The following is a 23,708-nucleotide window of genomic DNA, read 5'->3' as shown; positions in this document are numbered from 1 at the left end:
TGCTTTGAACATAAGTATTGAGGAGTAGGACACAAAAACCCAAAAGATATTTTTTGATATAGAGTTCGCAAGAACACAACAGATTTTTCACTACTTTGTCCACAAATAAGAAAATCTGGTTGATCTCTAGTAACATGCACTTGTATCAGTATTTCAAATCTTTTACTTTATTAGACAAATAGAGCTAAATAGAGCTCTGTTCCCAGAGGCTAATTTCATTTGGAGCATTATAAGATTTTGATTAGTCTGATATTATTGATATTCCTAAGTATCCAGAAGACAAAAAATGGCTTTTTTATATACTTTGGCACAGTGGAGCTCCTCAAAAGTGAAAAAATAGTTAATTTGTAGAAGTTTTGTAAACTTCTTTTAATTTTCCAATTATCAAAAAAATTAATTTATCCTCAAATACTTATGTAGCATCTACTATTAAAAACATTGGAGCAGAACAAGCGAAACAGACATCCATATTGTGGTTGCTTTCAAGGTGATAAGGTTTAATCCATTCTGTGACTATTATAAATTAATGATGCAGATTTCTTATTTGAGGTAACATGATGAAAATATGTAGTAATGTAATTCATTTAGTGATTTCCTCACATCATCTATGAATGATTGGGACAACACAGTCAATCTAGAAGTCTCCATGCTTATGAAAATGTAACTTTACTCAAGAAAATGGTGTCTGCTTGACACATACAATTACTGAGCACTTGAAATGTTACTAGAGTGAACATGGGCTCTAAATTTTATTTAAACTTCATATAATAGTTATATTGATAGTACATATCACTGGTGCACAGCTTTTGGACAAATAATCTACAAAGTAGTATTACATGCACAAATTGAAAGACAGTAAATTTTAAAGCGTGCCCTTTAAAAATATTGTTTCAAATGTAAAATTTATTTCAAGAATTAAAACTCATTCAATTTACCTAAGTAAGTGGTTATGTTATTTAAAAGTGATTGAAGTTCACATCAATATATCAGCATAGAGTGTTTGCTCACAGTTAAGTTCTTTAGAAAAGCCACAGTAAGAGAGTACAAAAATGGCAGAATGCATAATCCAAAGAACTTGCTAGGAAATCAAAACTTTATTTCCCATGGGATTATTTTCACATCCATATTCACCATAATCCACTCAAGTTTAATATCTCTTATGATGTATTTTATGAGGACTTGTTCTGAAATATGAGCATATGCACATGTATATATGTCTGGACTTAGAGTTGAAAATATACACATATGATGTGTCTTTAAACATTTTTTTTGGCATGGGGCAGTGGGTTCTGGGATTGAACCCGGGGTTTCTTTACCAATGAGTTACATTTCACTTTTCTCTTTTTGAAATAGGGTTTCACTAAATTTCTGAGGCTGACCTCAAACTTGTTATCTTCATTTCTCAGCCTCACAAGTCAATGAAATTACAAGTGTAATTGGTGTACTCTCGATTCACACTATTTGTAAGATACTCTCGATTCACACTATTTGTAAGATACCTGTCCTGGTTTTGCATTTTCACAGACGGCTGTCTCCTATGGCACAGATATTTCTGGAGGAAATTCATTGACATCTAAGACATTAATTAGTATGTTGACTTTGCTGGTAAATAATGGATTACCTGTTGAAACATAAAAACATAAATTATGATTAAAATTGTTTTAGTTATTCTTTATTCAATAAAGAACATCAGTGCAACACTGATGCTTAGGTGTCAGAACACAAACAAGGCATATTACCAGGGTTCATCCCTGAAACTCACCATTAGGTAAGACCAACCACTTAGCTGGCATTTTATAAGTTCAGGGCATTTCTGGTGGAATGACTTACCTATCTTACCAGGATTAGTTCACAAGACTAATCTTTGCCATTAGCAATATTTTTTATTAGATTAAAAAAATATAGTTTTCTAAGTTTTACAAATGTAGTAAAAATTTTACTCTCTGCCATGTTTTACATCTTAAATTACCCTTTTGAAATTAATCGTCTCAGAAGTTTCTTCCTGAATAAAAGAATGATGAGTATGAAGAAGAAAGAGAAATTGATTTACATAAGTTATAATTAGAAAAAATAGCTTTAAGGGAGTAAAATCAAGGAATATCATAGAAAGCTAGGATATCCTGAAATTACTTGTTGATTATATGAAAGAAAAGAATAAGCAAACTTTTGTTAGAGAATAGGTTCTTTCTACAGTATCAAAATAAATCTCAACTGAAAAGGTATCAGTTAAAATCCCATCACAGGGTTTGGGATCAACCTAATAACTTACCCTTTGCTACCTGTCATTTGCTGAAGTATGCTCTAAATAATTTCTTACAAAACATAAAAGTATTACTTACAAAACATAAAAGTATTATGTTTTAAATAATTAGTTTAATAAATTATAACATAATACTTTAATATTTTGTAAGTTTTAGCTTACAACATACAAAATTTACCTTTAAGATTTTACAGATGAATCAGTTGTCTCAAATTTTTAAAGGCCTACCCAGATCACACAGCTAGAAGAAAGGGGAGTTAAAAATGTAAGTCCAGGAGTATGAAAATTGAAAGACGTATATATTCTACCATACATTCTGTCTTGACTCTTCTGTAGAAGAAGTTAAATTCTTCTATAGTGTTATTGAAAATTCAAAATATTCTTATACACCTCTATCTGGAAAGCTTTAAAGAAATGAGTACACAAATATTTTGAATGACTGATTGTCATAAGTCTATAAAATTCAGTAGAAAGAAATTTTAAAATGTTGAACGTTAACACAAAAAATATCTACACGTTGCCATATGTCACTGTGAAATCTACTCATGTATACCAGTATGGACAGAGAATATATGAAATGAGGATACTTGGTGTAATTATGAAAACTATGTTGTTAATCTTGAAGAATGATTGTGAAAATACATATGATGTAGACATTGATATTGGTGAAAGCATACTAAATTATTTGATAAGAAAAACTTTGGCTTAGTTTTCAAAAGTTATTGAACCTTTCTTATTCAGTTATTTCACTGAGTTTCCCCATATAAAACACAGGATATCAATAAGTCCTACCTCATAGATTTGTTGTATTAAATAAGATGATGTTTTACATAACTTTCAATGTTTTGGTGAAATTCTTATTATTCTTATGACCAGTTATATTCTGTGGAGATTAGCTAGAGACAGTTATTTTATTAGTACTTACATTTATGTAGTGCAGAATAGGGATAAAAGTCAGTAAATTTGCTAAACTTGGTTTAAATTTCTAAAAAAAACTGTATATCAACAATAAAAATAAAACAAATGCTTAATACTTTAAAAAGTAAACAATGAATCAACAACATTCTAAAACACATTATACAGATTAACTCATTTATGGTTCATGGTAACTATTATATAGACACTATCATCAACCCTATTATGCATATGGAACTCTTAAAAAAAATGGCGAGTTGTGACTTTTCCAAAAACCACAATTGAAGGTAAAAATGCTGACTTGGAATCAGATGTTCTGGCTCCTTAGTGCTTCTCAATTCTATTATTTATTATTATTTTTAAAAAGCACACTGATAATTATACAGCCACTTAAAATAGATAAATAATTTATATTATGTCTTAGATTTTGCTGTTAAGAAGAATGACAACCTGTTCAACATCTGGACAATGGGAAACAGTCTACTTCCTATTTTACATGGTAAAGTGGGTTCAAGTCCAGAGCCCACATGAAGAGGAGAATTTCTTTTCCACTTTTTTCTAGGGTAGGAGTTTTATTTCATTAGGTTAGAATGAGAGGGAATTTCTTCAAGAGGAGACAAGTCTTATCCCTCAATTGTATTTATCTTAACAATCTACTTTTATAATATGTAAAAAGATTATCAAAATGAATTCAGGCCTACATTCATTCATCAAAAATTCTGGGTATTCTTTGAATTATTGAATTATTGCCCTAAAATGTCATTTTAGTTGATGTTTTCTATGAGTAAATTTTCACAAAAAAACATCAATACTGTAATAACATATTATTAATAGTGTTTCTCCAGGGGATGCTTTAAGCGTTTTAACTAAGACAAATCTTTGTTGTGTGAAACAATTCTGTGCACTGCAAGACATCTAGATTTCCTGAAATTAAATGTCAGAAGCCAGCATTACAAAAGCCATAAAATAAATGTTCAATCAAGGATAGAGGAAAAACAATAAAAACAGCATGTTCATATTGCTGAAAATGAGTAATGGGTTTATGGATTTAATTCTGTTATTTTTTCTCTATTAAATACATTTTTAATTTTTCAAAATTAAGGGCTTAAAAACAATATACTGAATTCCATAGTGCCAAGCTAGGTAGGAAGAACATCTCTGTTTGAGAACTACTGAAGTCTAATAAGCCTTGAACTTTTTGCCATAGTATATAATTTATAAAAGTAATGCAGCATTCTTTCATTTAGGTATACAATTTACTAAAGTATGTTGACAAAGTAATGACATATTTTCTTTCTGACCCATCTAATCTATATTTCACAGAGCAATAATGAAATTTTATTTAACTTTGATTCAGCAAGAGTATAATGACCAAATATTTGACAACAAAATTATACAGGGTTTAGTTATTATTTAATACTTAAAAAACAAATTCAATTGTTGGCTTAGTAAACATTAAACAACTGATGTCACACATAATTGTGATGTTCCTAATAGACCGTTTAAATTTCCATTATCATTAGTCTACTTTGTTTATATTTTAATTATCTGCTAATTAATAATTTGTGGTCCATTTATGATAACCAAGATATAATTCTGGTCAGGTGCAGGGTGCACATATGGCTGCTTTGAAGGCTGAGACAGGAGGGTCAAACAAGCCTCAGCAATAGCAAGGCACTAAGCAACTCAATGAGACCCTCTCTCTAAATAAAATACAAAATAGGGCTGGGGATGTGGCTCAGTGGTTGAGTGCCCCTGAGTTTAATCCCTGGTACCAAAAAAAAAAAAAAAAAAGAAAAAGAAAAAAAGAAAAAAGAAAGAAAGAAGAGAAATAAAAGAAAGTATTCTGTATTTGTCTCTCATGCCTTCAAAATATTTTGTCAGATGTTTGTCCAAATCCTAAACGATATTGCAGTCCGTTCTCATGCTCACTCAGTGAATGAGAATTAGAATTGTTTATTCATATTTAAAGTACAACTTTAAAATAAGGAAAAAGAAAAAAAATTACCAAAATCAGAATAAAATAAGAAATATATTTTAATCATAAACAAAACAAAATATTGTAAAGAAATATGATAAGTTATTTTATTGCAAAAAATAGTAAAAAAAATTATGGTCAAATTCTTATAAAGATTCAAATGATCAAAACTGACAGAAGAAATAGGAAACATTTGTGTTCCTAAAACAGGTATGAAAATTTAGGTATAATGAAAAATCTCTTCACGATTAAAAGCCTTTTTCCAGATGTCTTTACTAGAAATTCTATCAAACGTTTAAAAACCAAATAGTGTAAATTCTTCAAAATAGAGGAAACATTTATCACTTGATAACAAAGCCAAACAGAAACTTCACAAGAAAGCAAAAGTACAGACCAGTATATTTTATAAACAAAGGCCTTTACCCCCTAGCTCAGCAACAGAGCCCACTTCAAGCCCTACCTGGGCGTTACTTAAAGGGAATGAGCAAACCCCTAAAACCCAATCCTTGCCTTATTTGAGTAGAATATTCTTGAATATCTTTTCCCCAATAAACAGAAAGTTTCTCCGTGTGCTCACTCTTTTGTCTTTCCAGGGCTGGAGCTGACCCTTGGGTTCACCGAGCTGAGCCATCGTGTCTTATGTTTCTGTACTGTGTGGTTAATTAACCATTTTCTTAGTTATTGATACAGTCAGGTCCTTTGATCCCTGCTCATCGCCAGTCCAGCTAGGTGGTGATAGGAAAGGAGAACATTCTCAAGGCAAAAGCTCGGTTGGTCCTCTCAGAGAATGAGAATATTTCCTTTCCTGTCTTTAATTTTATTGGGGATCCCAGGGAAGTTTCCAGAGAATCCTACCCAGGTCCACCTCTTGTCTTGACTGATAGCAGGATGACATTGGACTTTCAAGTCCTCACTGTCATCACAACTGTAGGTCACTTTGGACCAAGCTGCCTGTACTCACAGGAAGCTGTTCTTATAGATTCTATGATTTGGGTGGATCATACTTTTCATCCTGAGTTACAGGATCTGATACGTGTAAAAAGCCCCCCTTTTCAGAGAGAATAATTTGCATTCTAATTGGCATTTGGGTCTGCATTTTTCCTTCATATAATAGATAGTGTGCTGAGGACTGTTAACATATTCTGTCAACTTAAGCCAGGCAGGACTGCAGGTAAATTGGTTATTAAAAAAGAAAGCATGTGGGAATTAACACAATTAGTACATTTAATAAAATTATTCCCTTCATGTTCCCATAACTCTAGTCTGCCTGTTATCAATTGGAAATTAAATCAGAAATCTTTTTTAGAAACAGGTAACTAGTGACTATTCTTTATATATAACATTGATAATCCTAGATAAATAAGACTATTACCTAAAGAGAATGTAAAATTCATGTAACTGTACTATTCTCTCCCAGGTCTTCTCAGTGCCAAGTGGTTTCATAGAGAGCAAACCGAAGGCAATACATTTATGGAGAGCTCTCTTTTACATAGTACCTTGAGACTCTGTACCAGATTTAAATTTGCCATAGTGTCCTAGTGATCTACAAAATTTTAAAATTTTATATCTATGAATAGGTGAGAAAATGGGCAGAATATTCCCTAAGATTTCTGCAGAAGCCAAAGCAGAATTCTGAGTCTCCTCAGTGTTTTTATCAAATCCTGAGATCTGAGATGTCTATGAAGGAACTGAAGAGCAAGAAGGCATGCTGCCTGAGATTGCCCAGGCAATTATCACCTCTCTTCCACAAGTCACCTCATAATGCACTCCAGCCACCATGCTATGGGGAAACCCCTTTCAGAGCCAAGAGAGAGTTTTGCAGTATTCAGCTCTGTAGATACTCAATAAATATAGTCAAATAATGCAACATTTCTTAGAACCAAGTGAGAAGTCTAATACAAAATGTTTTGAAAATTGTAAAGTTCTAACAAATACCAGGTTTTGGTTATATTAATAAACATGGGAGCTACTTTGCTTCCTTATTTAAAAATGACAAGAGCTTTGGAATAGCTATATCAGTGAAAATTCCATTTTGTGATTGTGTACTAAATTATAACTACAATCACTTCAAAATTGGAATTGTAGCCTTTTATACCAAAAACTGAATTATAATTGTACAAACTGAGTATGACACATGTAAATGAGTGAATAATAAAGGCTTTCTTTGGCTTTCCTCTTTAAACCAGTTCACTTCTAAATTGCAAGTCAAGTTAAACTATGTTTAATAATAGCTCTGTTTTGTGGTGTGATCTGCAACTAGACTGAGCAATCCATAAAAAGGATTTAAATTATTCATAGATGCCTATGGTGAAATCAAATATTACCTTTTGTGCTTCTGGTTACAAAATGTGATCTCCAAAGGAAAAAAAAAATCCCTAACAATACCACTAATCTTTTTATTTTTCATAATGAAAACTGTATGAAGAGTAAATTATATATATAAATTTAAAATAATATGAAGTATTAGATACTTTGAATTCCTTGAGGACAAGAACTGTGCCATATTTATCTTGACATTTAGAATATAACACAGTGCTACTACATGATACTCAATAAAATATACAAACAAATAAATATAGTATTAAAAACAGACTAGGCTGAAAAGCTAAAACAGTTTCTATGGAGTTGACAAGACAAGAAAACTGTATGGATCACGCCCCACTGATTCCTTGGTTCTCAGTGTATGTTCCCTGAATTAATCCATGCTTAATGAAATCTATACACCTATCAATTCTATTTTACTTTATGTAAAACCATTTGTAATATAAAAGGTTATTCTCAAATTACTTCTTCTATAATAATTACAACAACATTAGATTAATATTTTATGGTCAACAAAGAATAAGAAAAAATGCTAAACATCACTAATCATCAGGGAAAAAAATGAAAACCACAATGAGGCATTTCATCATCCCAGCAAGAATGCTGTCATCAAAAGACTAAAGATAACAAGTGCTGGGAGAAAATAGAAAAAAAGGACCCCATGCACATTGTTGGTGGGAATGTAAACTAGTACAGCCATTTAGGAAAACAGAATAATAATCCCTCAGAAACTTCAAAATTGGGCTACCGTATGATATAATATTTCCACTCCTGGGTATATACACAAAGGAAATGGAATAAGTATGTCAAAAAGAAAAAATACACTGCCACGTTTACTGTAGCCAAGAAAAGGAAACAACAGAAATGCAACACTTGATAAATAAATAAAGAAAATTTGGTAGATATTTACAATGGAATATTATTCAGCCATGAAAACAAAATGAAATTCTATTACTTATGACAATAAAAATAGAAATAGAGATAATTATACTGTATACTTCAGAAAGCTAGAGAAAGGATTCTGTTTTCACCATAAAGAAATGATTAATGTCCAGGCAATAGATATAGTGATCCTGATATAAATATTACACAAGTTCAAAGATTTTGAGATATTACTTGTTATTCCACAAATATGTATACTTTTTAGACCTTAATGTATTAGTTAAAGATAAATGTAAATAAAATTAATAAATGAACAATAAATAATTTGAAATATTTGAATTTTGAAAACACATAGAATTCACTAATATTAATTTTATAATAAAGATGATTTTATATCAAAATTAATGAACAAATGTCCTTTGGTAAGTAATTAAATTTCTGAAACACCCAGTTACAGAGATTTAATAAATCATTAATAGTTTATATTTCTATGTAGTTTTCTTTCATTATAATCAACTAAGATGCAAAAGCAATAAGAATATAATGCACAAAATAATCAGTTGTGTTTTAGCCTCTTCTATAATTTCTTGATTATTCAAAATGTGGTTTATAGCTCCTAAAAATATTTGTTCATTTCTAGGCATTCATGTCTTGTTTGTCTTTCTACATCCTCATCATTTTTTTCTTCTATGGGCACATTTTCAGTTTACTTAACTTTTCTTTTTCATACTCACTTATAATCTATTTTGCTGATAAACACATATATCTACTGAAATCGAACACAGCCCCTCATACATGCTAGGTGAGGGTTCACCACTGAGCCTCAACCCCAGCCCCACCAAATATATTTTTCAAAGCTAAATTGTTACTGAATTATGACAAGTATACACAAATGATGGCAATGATTTGTATGAGGAGCAAGCATATTCTACCCTTTATGTTCAAAACTAAGCTCAGAGTTTGCAAAACACCGTTATTTCTGTTTCTCTGTTCTACATCAGTTTACTGCACCCCTTACTCTTATCTCCTACCTGAAACCTGACCCCTAATACTGATGTCTCACTCCCCACCCTGTATTTTAACATTAAATGAGTTTCAATTTTCATCATTTTAATCTTTCCATTTTCATCCACTGTCAACGCTTCATAGAACACTCAAGTTTTTGTCTTAAATTATAACAAAATTATTTATTAGCTTTTTCTACTGTTCTCCAAACCTGCTTTTCTTAAATCCTTTTAATTATTCTTCAATCAGCATACATTTTCAAAAATACAATTCATACTTCTATTTCATTTTTTTCAGCTTTTACCTCTTCATAATAATATTGAAATATCACATAGGCTGGAACAGAACACAAACCTTAATTTTTTCTCACCTTGATTATCTTTATTATAGGGATGAGAAAAGTATAGGGAAAGAGACAAAGACAAATACAAAAGAGTGTCACCTTTTACTCACCCTAAATATTTTCCATATACTTATTTCTTTTATATTCAATTACTTTATTCTTAGTATCAGTGCTTTTTACAATCAAGAATGAAATAGATGATATTTCTAGTATCCAATATACTAAAATTTTAATATCTTTTCCCTGACATTATAGTTAACATGCAGCAGTATTGTGGAGGTACTCCCTGATACCTTTCTCTCTGCTCCCACAGCACCCTCCTTCTTTGCTTTCTTTTGATTGACATTTTTACATGCTATTTTTTTTACAGTATACTGTGCTTTATGGTCATTATTCCATAAGCCCATCTAATGAAGTTTTTTTTTTTGTTTTATAAACATTAAAAATGGCATGTTAAGATACACAAAGGAATAGATAAATGAAAAAATATTAAAATATTGCTGTCTTATTTATACTCATGATGAATAGTTTTGAGATTCTAATGAATAGAAGGTATAATGTAGTGTTGGTGACTTAAATTGTTAATATGTAATATATTTCAAGAAAGGTTGAACATACACAATATATTAATTACAAACATATCCATGTAGTTCATAATGAGTAATATACCTTGGAATCAAAGATGTATAAGATAAAGACATTTCTTCAAAAAGTTCATGCTAAATTGATAATATCACTCTACAAATATATTAGATATGATATATCATGTCAATGTAATAGTTTTGATATTTTTTTTCTATTCTTGAACTCTGTCAGGTTAAAGGAATATTTCTGTGTTAATGGAACTTTATCATATTTGTATAAATATATATTTGTATATGGATTTCAGCAATTAGGTGAAAAGTTCATCATGTAGTTTTTACTTCTTGAGAAAACTGATACTAATTAAGTAAAAAATAAGGCTGACATTAATGTTGTACATGTGATTTTGTTGAAGCAATTATATTGATTTAAAGTACTCTTAAGCAGTTTGATTATGTTAGTATAATCATAAGCAGTTGAAGGTTTAAAATAAAATATAAGCTCTCACAACATAAATTTGGATTTCATTATATTTGCATAGCATATAATAGTGAGCAAAATGGAAACATTTCTAAATTAAGTTGATGATCGAGATAACATTAATGATTATTTTTCCATGTTATATGATACACTGCAGAGCTTTATGAAATAGTTTGAAAACTTTACAAGTGATTCATTCTTCACAGTATCACTCTTAGAACTACTATTGAAATGTTGCCAATTCTAGTATAAATAAAATTTATTTTCATTTGAGAATACAAATTAGTTTCAAATAGTTACTTGGGGGAAGAAAAAAAGAAAATTATAAAATGGTAGACAAACTACCTAGATTCTACCAGGAATCTATGAAAAGGCTTCTATGAAAAGTAAGAGAAGGTTAATTATCTGGGCACCTGAAGGAAGAAAAAATGACATGGGCTTAGAATCATAAGCAATTGCTCCATGCCATCATCAAACCTCATCTACGCTGAGTAGTGACAGGTTTCACATTTTTATTTCCCTCAATTTGTGCTCATCTTTAGGACACTGGAGAGTTTGGCAACATTCCCTCTGTACATCCAACTGTCCCACAATGGTTGCAGTATCTGATCTCAACATGAACTTTGATGCCTCTATGACTTTGCTTAAGCAGTTTCCCCACCTGATGTTTGTTTAATGACATAGGGTGCTTGTTTCCAGTACAGGTTTCTTGACAATAATCCCAGAAATTCTGATCCAATGTGACTTGAATGTACCCAAACATCTGTCTTATAAAAAAAATTATCCCAGATGACTGTGATATTTGTGATCATAGTTGGGGAGTAGAGGAATAATAGTAGGAAAAAAAAGGCAACCCAAGGATATTAGTTTTCAACAGCATGCATAGAAATATTATAACTATTTTGAAAAGTGATCCAATCAATGGGGGAAGTAGAGTAGGAGAGTACTGCTGGTCAGACACCACAAAGAATTCCAACTCACCCTTGTCACCAGCTCCCTGGTCAATCACAGTGAACCAGATAATACACTGTGAGGCAGTCAGTGCTGGACTAAAGAAATGCATTCCAAATCCACCAACAAAAAAAGTTGGAGAAATACATGCCTTTTAGAAAGGTGTTAAGCAAAGGACATACAGGTAGAAACAACAAAATGAGGGTAGACTCAAACATATTGGAAAAACTAAATTCTCAGTGAAGTTTTAGCTGGCTGAATGAGACTACAGACAATCTTTCCCCTCTATTCCCTCTGTACATCCAACTGTCCAACAAAGCTTGCAGGATCTGATCTCAACATGAACTTTGATACCTCTACGACTTTGCTTAAGCAGTTTCCCCACCTGTAATCCCCTCTTCTCCCTATGACAAGGTACATTTTTCCGTATGTTTCTTTAAGCTTTAAAGTTTTATGTGGTGGTAGGACTTATTGTTCCTTGTTCTTACATGCACACAATGTATGTGTGTGTGTTTTAATGTTTTAAACACTCAGTTTAAATTAAAAGTTATATGGGATATAGTGAGAACACTTTTTATTTTGAATTGGCATTTAAATCATTTCACCAGATATTTGCTTCTCTCACAAAATTTTCAGGACTTAGAGGCCAGATAATATGGTTCCTAATTTTTCTTCTTTTTAAAATAACTTATTTAGTTGCCAAGAGTCACATAAAATAGTCAACCTTTTTAAAATGGTCTATAATTATCACTGCCTTCTTTTTACACACTTGCTTTACTCTCTGTTTTTACATGTTGTTTAGATTTAGTAGTTTGCCTCTACTGAACCAAAATGTGGCAAAAGCGATGTGATGCAATTTCTCAGAGTAGGTTACAGAAAGTTCAATTTCATGGAGTTCAGGTTGAGGCTCAGTGGTAGAGCGCTTACCCAGTATATGTGAGGCACTGAGTTCGATTCTCAGCACTGCATATAAATAAAAAACAAAATAAAGGCCCATCAATGTCTAAAAAAAATTACAAAAAGGATTAATTTTGATCTTTCACACATTCTCTGTCTCCTGTGTTTATTTTGATCGCACTGACTGAGAGTTGTAAACTGCCCTAGAAGCTCTCATTTACAGGAAACTGAGAACATCCTGGGAACAACAGCCTCTGAGATTCTAAGTCTCAAGTCCATCATCCTACAAGAAACTGAATCTTAATATCACCTATGGAGTGAACTTAATTAAGGTCTAATGAGAGAACATTTAGAGGACTCATTTCACCCATGAATGAATAAATGAGATAATAAATGTTGGTGTTCTATGTGACCGAATTCTGATGCAATTCGTAACATAGCATAATTATCTAATATCCCAAAGTTAAATAACACCACACCTTTAAGGAGAGGTCTTTTTTCTACTTTCTCATAGGCTTCCTCTGCAAAGACTGGGAACCTGCTGACAAACAGCAGTGATGTGCTTGAGAACACATTTCAAATCTTCCTCTCTTAATGTGTAAATATAATTCCCAGTCTCATGTCCATCTATTTTTGGAAAAAGTGTTACTGGTTTGTTTTTGTAGCATAGCCAGCCCATTTACAGAACATCTGTACCATATTTTTTATTCAAAATGCATTTGAAAATTACCATGACTATTGTTATTACTCATTTAAAATAAAGGAAGGAAGCAGAAGTTAGTGGATACACATCCCAAAATGTATTTTGGAGAGTCAAAGGGTCCAAACCCAGGTTTGTTCTCTTTAGCTGTGTGGTGCTGGGCTACGAAGAAATGTCTCAAAGCATTGATTTCTTCACTCCTACACCATGGATAGTAATACTAACCTTGAAGTATTATCAAAGGGGACCATATGAGTTAATGGGTACACAAGTATTAGAATAGTTTAACTATTTTATTATTACTTCACCTTGTCTGAGAATATAATTTCATAGCTAGTTTTTTGGCATACAGAGAATCATTTCAGAATATTCTGCCAGGGGCTGGGGCTCAATGGTAGAGGACATATGAGGCACTGGGTTCAATCTTCAGCACCACATAAAAATAAATAAATAAAATAAAGGTATTGTGTCCATCTACATCTAAAAAATGTTTTAAAAAAGAATATTCTGTCTAAAGGTCATTTATTTTTACTTAAATCTTTCATCACTTTAAAACCACATAGTGGTCAGTCAACCCTTTGCAACTTCTTTCTAGTGTTTACTTAAATATGAATTTTATGGAATTAAACACAATTTTAACAATTATAACTTATTTTAATTCATTAATTTGGTTAATTTCTATCTATACTTTCACTGCAATGTCCTTAAGAATTGACATTATTTATAATGATGTTTGCACAAATGGTTCTTAATATAGTAAATAAAATAAATGCATAATTCATGTTGAGCTTGAATTATAGTAAAAAATCTTATAACTTGATTTTTCTGTACATATGAAAATCATATCACATGTTCTATATTAAGTAAAATAAGTTCTAACATAAAAATATCTTCATGCAGACACCTTAAAAATTGATTACCAAACAATTAAATTTCAACTCATGAACTTACACAAATATATGAAATTTCACAAAAATAGCATTTAGGAAAAGAGTTCATTGACTTTTTTTTTACTTATTTCATAATAAATAAAACCAATCCATGTTATTATTTGAATATCAATAAGAAGAAAATTGTCTCTTATGTAATTTGTATATATTATAAATATGAAATAAATTATAGGACTTCAGTGTCATGGTCACTTACCCTCTTTAACTAAGGGCATTTGTTACATTAACACCAAAATATTTAGATACATTGGCCTTTTGAAATTTTCTGATAATTTGAATGAGGTGAAATTTTGAAGCTTCCCTCTCTTTTAAAATTCTTGAGAATTATTTGGACCTCTGACTATAGCAACACTGATAAATGATTGATTTTTAATTAATTTAAAGTTGTTCTGTCATTGTACCATTTCACTTAACCTGAGAGGTTTTAATAGAAGAGTCAGGTCAAAACATATACTAGTTCAACCTGCAGTTTGGTCTACTTAAACAATTTCATTCTTCATGCAAGAGCAAGTATTGGGTATTTATTTCTCATCCATTCACTATGATAATAATATCTGATCAGTGGGATAGCTTGATCAACGAAGTCAGCTTAAGGAATTGGAATATGAATCATGTTTACTTTAAAAGTTCATTTGCAAAAAATAAAGACTCAAAATTAGCTTTTATTATGGAATCTCTAATTATCATGTGATGATATTTTGGCATCTTTATTTTGTCCTAGAAGACTTCTTTGATGGGTCTAATATACATTCAATCGTCTTTGAACAGATACTGAATTCCTCAAAATGGAATTGATGGTCAGTCTGTTTTAGGAATATTAATTTGGCATCACTCTCATATTGTGTGTGTGTGTGTGTGTGTGTGTGTGAGAGAGAGAGAAAGAGAGAGAGAGAGAGAGAGAGAGAGAGAGAGAGAGAGAGAGAGAGAGAGGAGTATATATAACCCACGTAACTCTCATGAATAAGCATGGCTATACAACTGTTGGTACCCAATCCACAAAATCTACTTTGGTAAAGAGTCCAGGGCTCTAATCTTAGGTTTGTCATCATTAGCTGTGTGACACAGTGCTATAAACAATTTGAATTCCTTTACTCCTATACTGTAGATAGTAATACCTTGCAAGTTTATTGAGGAAATTGATTTCTTAGACACATGAGATACATATGTACAGATGTATCTTATATACCTAAGTTCCAGTGCTGACTATTAGGGCTAAGAAACAACTTGTTATCCATAAACTAGGATTTCCTTACTCGCATTTTGCTAAAATCTACAGCTTACAATTTGGGAGAGCATGTGCACTAATTATAGAGATAAGTAACCAAATATGGTTCTATAAATTTAGGAAATCTAATTTTTCAGTGACTGAAGACTTTTATTTTCACACAAGGGTTTATACTTTCTTCCCTGCTTCAAGCAGTTGAAGCTAAAGGCTCTAAAAGGAGGCCCTGGACATTATTTTTATGTCTATTCTCACACCATTACCATGGTTTTGTAGCTACTGGGAGAAAGAAAACTTTTATAGTATGGTAAAGATTACCAATGGATTATCCACAAACATTTAGCTTGAAGTAAGGCAGGGGTCTATTACTCCTACTTCAAAGTGATTTTAGCATTACTCACAATGGTTTTGTATTAAATAGTTTAGGAAAATAATTTTCATAAATTAATTGTCCTCAAAATTCTATAGAAATTAATCATTGAAAGTTATCAAGAGGAAATAATTAACCTATGCAAGTACAGCAGATACAGAACAGAAAGGAAGAAAGATGTTCACCACAAGTGAGACTACAGCAAACAGTGTACAGAGAATGCAGGTGGAGGGTCCACCAAGACTAGCTGACTGGTATTCAACTCTACAATAGCACATTCGCTCAAGTAGTTCACTTCATACTCTGTGTCTGAGTCTAGCTGAGCAAGAAGGTCCAATCTGAACAAAAATGACAAGAAAAAGACATTGTGGTAGCACAGCCTATAATTTACCTTGGCAAGAGTTTTTGAGTTTTCGTAGGGTACAGTGGACATAGCAGATAGGAACTGGCATGGAGAAATTATACTGTTATCAAGAATTATACTGTTATCAAGAAGGCTGCTTGACAATCAAGAGGAAGTTAAGAATGTTTAAGGTTTACCATTGTGTGGTGGTATCTGATTCCTATGCAAATGTCTCCAAAAGCCCCCAACATTAAAGGATCAAATCACACAAGAAAATAATTGGCCTTCAAACATTTACCTTTACTATCAGTGCAACTCAACACTAAAAGTGGTGGGACAGATAAGAGGAATTCATGCATTTTTATTTCCTTCACTCCCAACCCAAGAGACCTGAATGTCTATATCCTTATCCCCACATTCTCAAATATACAAATTATGGTTTCTTTGGAATCTTCAGTGATTTATTTCCATTTTACCAAAAAACAACCTTGACATGGAAAGTAAAAAATAACATTTTCATGTTTCTCACAATTCCATGAGTTAATATTAGTTTCATAAGGCAATGGGGAGTACACTGTGGTATTCATCTAGCAAGTGGAATTCATCTAGAAAGTAGATTGGATGAGGGGTTTCAAGACTGACATAACCATCAACTGACATGTAGTGTTGGAAGGCTGAACTGAGCCCCAGTTGTAATCTGAGCATCAACAGGCGATCTCTCTTTTATGGCAGCCTCAGAATAGCTAGACTTTCCACATGACAGGTTAAAATTTTAAGAGTTAAGTATTGAAACAAACAATGCAGTAGTTATTTAGCAATCAAGAGTTACCTGAAAGTCGTAAAATTGGCTAACGATATTCTAAAAGCATGGGGGTAAGGTATCTGACTGTTCATGTTGAGCCGCAGTTGTTACAGATAAAAAAATTGTTCCACATTTATGCCCCCACCGAGTTGAGACTGATCAAAACCTTTCCACAGAACTATTCATAGCTTCTCTCTGATCTGAAAGGTGAAATTAGCAGCAAAAGTGTTATAAATTTGCACCAGATGCACAAAACAAATGAGAAAACGAAATGAAAGATACTTAGGGATTTTCCAAAACTTTTAGGAAATCATAAGCAGAAGAACTAGGGGAATGCATTTCTGTTGAAAACAACCAAGTAAAAAGAGTCAAATGTCACATTTCCACTCTAATTGATTACTTAAAGAAATTTTTATCACATTCTCTATTATACTGTTAAACCATAAGAACTACAATTAAGCTCAGTTGACAGGATTCTATTTTGGACCAAGCAGAAATGAACACAAGGAACAATTAAAAACAATTCTAGGGATTCTCTGCAGCTCTTTGCAGAATCGCACTTAAAAGTGTATTCCACAGTTACATTTATTAAAAATATATTCTAGTTACAGGAAAGAGACAGGGAGAAGATTTTTTAAATGCTCTTCTTGATTTCAAAAAATATTTTAGAGTGAGTAATTTTATTTGATTATTATTTCTTCTTGACCAGCCTATGAAACTCTTAGGATCATGCATGGCAGAAAAGCTGTCACTCTGGTGACTTTTTGAGAGTACAGAGTGAAAACGATGAGACCTCACAATGAAATGCTTTTCTAGGTATTCATGCGATACTGCAAACAGGGCTCATTGGCAGCTGTCACAATATCTCTGGACTTATGCTAGGAGGAAAAGGAACAGGTTTCTGAGTTTCCCCGGGAGACCACTCAGCTGTTATTGCAAAAATAAAAAACATCTCAGCAGGGACTCATTTAAAAGTGTTAAATCCAAAGAACTGTGGTATAACATTGATTCTGTCCATGCCATACTTACTAACTTTACTCGCAATTACGGAGAAATTATACTCTGTCTAGTAATTCATTAGTGGCGATGGTTCCTTCTGTTCCATCTATTGTAAAGTAGCTGTCCCCATCACTCTTCCAATTTATGAAGTACCTGCATGTGAAAAGAGTAAATGCAAATGTGCAATGGTTACACATTAATCATAATGGCAGTTAGGCTAACTTGACACAGTTCCTTTTTTTTCTCCCTGTAGCTATTACCCACCTTGCAATAAAGAAGAGTGTAAATGACAGCTTCTTTATTGCAAAGTCAGTATGCTCAAGGGGAAACTGGAAATAATGAAAGATTTAGTACTCCTGCTGTTCATATTATTTTAGGGTCTTGACACCTTGAAAGCTCAGCAGAGACTGAAATTCTAAAGCTGACCATGGGTTTCCTTAACCTGCTGAATACTAAACTTTTTTGAGCAGTAAAAAAAAAAATCCTTAACAGTGGCTGTGAAAGGGCTTTGGATGAGGGAGACTTCTGCAAACAATAACAAAAATCTATGCCAGAACTGAGGTAGAATCTTGATTTTAACGCAGACAGGGGAAAAAATCACATAATGGAAAATGAAGGAAAAACTTTGACAATTTGGTGATTGTACAAAAATATTTGTCTTTATACAAACATAAAAGAGCCATTGCTGTTTTATTATACTATATGTCAGGACAACTTTCAAAAAGAAGTGGTGACCTTTGCTAATGATGTCTTTTTTATCGTTTTTATTGTCTGACATATTTGGTAATAAATGTTGCTGACTTATGTGAAGCAATAGGAGTAGAACATCCAAGAAAATGAATAACAAAACAGAAATTTCATTCACTTAAGTCGTTAGGAAATGGTGAACACATGAACTGGTATGTTATCAATTATAATAAAAAGAGTTAGCATTTTTAAAGCTTGCCATATTTCTCTCGATGTTGATAAATATTATCATTAATTCATAGAGTAGCTCTAAAAATATATTATCAATCTCCCCACTTTACTTATGAAATTATAGAAATGAAACCATAGAAACAAGAAAGAATTTGTCCAAGTTTCCATAGATTCAATGTTTTATGCTGATATTTGAACAAGTCAGTAATGATCCCCATATGATCATCACTCTGTATTATTACCAAATTGACAAGGGATATTATAAGGAAGAGCTCTGCTAATCATATGGTGTGATGCACAGAACATTTACAAACATTATGTTTCTGGCAGGGGAACAAAAGATAGGTTCATAACAGTGGCTGAGAGCAGGTGACATTATTGCAGCTGGCCCATTAAAATACCCATGCCACAAAAAGTGATCCTGTGTTCATCATGAAAATTCAGTTAAGGGAAGTGTATCTCCAAAGAGCAGGTTATTATTCTGGCAAGCTTGTTATTATTCTGATAAGTTTGTAGTTCTCATGTCACTGCAGTCAGAGATCAAAACTTGTTTGCCTGTACAAATGAGATTTATGAACTAAACTTGTCAATATTTGTTAGTAATTGATTTTCCCACCTGAAGTTACTGAATGTAATGGAACAGGGTATAAACCGTGCAATTAATCTTTTTATATCATGGCTGTTGATTTGAGTTGTGAGAATGCATTGAAGCCATGTGATTTCAATATAATAGCTTATCTTTTAGGAATGCTCTCAAAAATATAAATGAAGTTAAGTTACATTTAAAAGTCAGGAAGCATGAGGATATAATAAGTCTAATTCTCTCTGTAGCATGTTCTTTTTTGAACAAGAAAGAATTGTCTCACAATAGTCCTTTTAAGCACTTCTATTCAACTAAATATATGCCTAATTGAAGAAGAAAATTGCTACTGAATGTGTTTATCAGCTAGCATTTTAAAAAGAATTTTCAATGCATACTATGTTCAATCATGCAACTCATTATATTTGCTGGGTGTACATCATGCAGTAGACACCTTGCTAGAGCTGAAACATGAAAATTAAGTAAAATAAACAAGAATTGGGGTTACACATATCAACACATGATCTTAATGACTGATAGACGGATAGGGAAGACCATAGGAGAGCCAAGAAAAGGCATTAAGTGTAAAATCAAATGGTTCAGGCAAGACATCCTGTGCCTGATGTTTGGTGGCACTAGAAGGATATGGAGAAATGATCTTGAAAAAGAGACTAAAAAACCCAAAGTGAAAGGGAAAAGATGGTATTTTAGAGAGCAATGCAACCACACTATCAGACCTGTGAAAGTAGTATAGAGAATTATACATTGTTAGTAATTGCTATAGAAAATACTTGAGAGGAACAATAATGAGAAGATGAGTGATTTAGGTCAAAGAAGACCTTAGACATACTATTAAGTAGGTAGACCACATGCTAAGGGAGATCAACACTGCTGAGCAGGGTCACAGGGGCTTACATTTAACCCCTAGAAAAGTAACTTGTTGGATGTATTTGAAGAGGATGAGACTGTGAGCATTTCTGGATCTTCAAAATCTTGACAAAAGACGGAGAGTAAGCAGGGTTGTAAAGAGACTTGATTCAACAGGCTTTGAGGAGTGATGAGGAAAGGGACACTTGCAGCCCAAAGAAGACACAAGATACATTAGCTGACTTTAAATTGGTAGAAATGGACACGTGCAGGGGTGACAGAATTACTTGTTATGTTTTGAGGGAATAGGTAGGACTGAAGAAGAGAACATATATAAACAAGATTTCAGATACTTAAAGCAAATATGTTTATATTAGAACTGTAAACATTTATAAGGGGTTTCCTCAGGAAATAGTACACACTGTGGGCGATTTTGGAACTGCTCCAGTAAGTTCCCACTTTGCTAAAATGTACTTCACCTTCCATAAACTTTATTGAGATATAATTTATATGCTAAAAATTTCACCCACTTCATCCGTAAAATTCATTCATTTTAGGTATCATGAATGTTGTGCAAGAATGTGGTAGTTTTTAGAAAATATTTTAAATTTATTAACTCTATATGTATATATTGTTATGTGTTTAATTTTCTGGAAATTTTATTTTTATGGATAAAAATTGTGATGGGGTCAAGGAATAAAATAATTCTGTCCCTGAGGAGTTTTTAATGATAAAAGACATTCTCTGGCCTCCTGTTTAAAAGTCATTTGTTCTTGTGTAGGTAGACCTTGGTGCATGATTTATATTAGGTACTCTCCAACGTGACAGACAAGAACTGCTACTTTATGTTATTTTTAAATTTAAATTCATCATACATTTCTAAGAACATTTTAGAATACCTCTCCAATATATTACTTGATAATACTTTCCACATTCATTTTTAACTTCATGTACACACATGTATTAATGTTTTAACAGACATATTTGAGAGTACCTTAGAGGTTTTATATCCCCTGGATCCTAAATATTAACATGTTTCTCCAAAATCAAAGACAACTAATTTGTCCCAATATTGTTGAGGGTTAATGTTAACAATTTGGTTAGTGCAGAAATAAATACTTACTCATACACTTAATCTCAGAATAAAGTAAAAATAAACAGAGGTGAGTTCCCTGTAATTTCAGGCAATTCTGATGCCCAGCCTATGGGAAACTACAAGTCAAAATTAGTGGCTTTAACGTTTTTATGGTTTAGATATTAGGTATCGCCCAAAATATTATGTGTGAAGCAATGCAAGAAGGTTTAGAGAAGAAATGATGAGGTTATGAGAGTCTGAACCTAATCAGTGAGTTAGTCCCCTGGTGGAATTGGCTAAGTGGTAACTAAAGGCAGGTAGGGTGTGTACAGAGGACACAGGATGTCTTTGGGGTATGTATTTTGTATTTGGTAAACGGAGTCTCTCTCTTTTCTTTTTCATCATCATGTGAGCTGCTTCCCACTGTCACACTCTTTCATATAATGTTCTACCTGACCTCGAGGCCTAAGGAATAGAACAGGCTGTCTATGAACAGGACCCCTGCAACTGTGAGTACTCAAATAATCTTTTCCTCCAATAAAATTGTTTTTTATCAGATATTTAAGTCACAGAAATGAAAAAGCTAAACTTTATTGAAATCCTATGCTAAGCGGCAGAAGGAGACCCTCTTACCACGAAAGGTCACTGACTAAATGTTTTCTCAGGGTCAATTAATCTGTGTTTACAGACTGACTTCACTTCACCCACTTTCATATTGCCCCACACTCTGTGGCAGGCCCAGTCTGATAGGCAGAAACTTTCTCAGCTCTCCAAGATCAATATCCCTGAGCCCTTCCCCTATCTATGATCTTTGAAGTCCCACAGTATCAGATTCACTGAGGGAAAGATGGGATATACTGCAAAATAATATAAGTGTGTTATCTATACAAAAAAGGGTTGAAACATTTGTGAGGCCCAAAGAAGTAAGGTTGCCTAGTGTAGTTACTTGCTACAAAATGTTGAAAAAAAATGCGTGGCCATTTGCACAGAACCAAGGACTCAAATTGGATAACTTTGCTACCAGAAATTTATAATCATACAAATCATGTTTCATCAGATTTTATGTAGTTTTATATTTTCTGCCTTTTGATTAGATTGTTTATTCCTTTTACATATAAGGTCTTTGAATTAATATTGAATCTGCATTTGCCAGTTTTTTTTCCATAAGTTTTGTTTCTTTTTTCCTCTATTCCTTCTCTACTGTTTCCTTTCTCTACTGTTTCTTTTTTCCTCTATGCCTTCTCTACTGTTTCCTTTTTCATTGAGTGAATATTTTGCATTGTAATATAAATCCTTATACTTTTTTTCATTGATTTATTTTTTCTTATACCTATTCTGAGGTTTGACCATATACACCTTATCAGATTCAAATTCCCTAACTGAATTCCAGTACTATCTAGAAATATTGCTCCTATATATCTATGTGCTTTTATTAAATATGGTATGAACATATTTACACCAACCTTTATGTATCTATGTCACAAGTCTAATAAAACATGGTAATAATTATGAAATATGTCTATTAAGGCTTAATAAAAGCAAGTAATTGGAGAAGAGCTTCAGATCTCTGGGTTCTCAAGGACTCTGTTTCAGCCTGGGCAAATTCTCTGAGCCAGTGCTCTAGGCATTGGGTGTAGACAGCAGCCTGTGGACTTCCTGTTCTGCCTCTCATTGTTCAGGGTGTTTGGGCCCCACATTATTAGTCTCACTGGGATAGAACCTCCAGCTGTGTGTGATACTGACTGGAGGAGAGATGCTACTGGTCCCTTAGTCACACTCACTAGAAATTTAGCTTCTGAAACCTGGAGGTGGAGGGGATGAGAAATATTGGCAGCCTGACCCTCCTAGCAAACCATTATCTCTTGATTGGCTACTGAAGAGAGGGAAGACATGTCTCTTTAACCACAAATACCCAGGGCAGGCATTTCTACCAAGGTAGCTGGGACATAATAAGGAGGGAGGTAGTGGCTTTGGGTCCACTGCCAAAGTCTGTTGCTTTTCACAAATTTTTGTTTACTTACTTGAGTAAATAGTTCTTCTTGTGCTGTTAGCCTTTAGAAAAGTTTTGAGAGACAGTAAATAATTGTTTTTTAGTTTGATCATTTTTTTTAAATTTTTATTTGTTTATTTGTTTTACCAAGGAAGGCCTCTGCAGAGTTCCACATTGGCCATTCATTAAGTGGAATCTTCATCAATTTTTACAATTCTTTTCTTCCTTTATATTGCACTTAACCTGCATTTTATTTTTAAAATATTTCATTATTTGA

General features: G+C 32.7%; 1 pseudogene; it reads right to left on the bottom strand.

The window, feature by feature from the left end:
- The window catches only part of LOC143386500 (cadherin-12-like), a 75,841-nt pseudogene that overhangs the window by 10,039 nt on the left and 42,094 nt on the right, over window positions 1–23,708 (bottom strand).

This window comes from Callospermophilus lateralis, unplaced genomic scaffold (genome assembly GCF_048772815.1).
Source record: "Callospermophilus lateralis isolate mCalLat2 unplaced genomic scaffold, mCalLat2.hap1 Scaffold_116, whole genome shotgun sequence".
Lineage (NCBI taxonomy): Eukaryota > Metazoa > Chordata > Mammalia > Rodentia > Sciuridae > Callospermophilus > Callospermophilus lateralis.
This window is presented reverse-complemented; position numbering and strand designations above follow the sequence as displayed.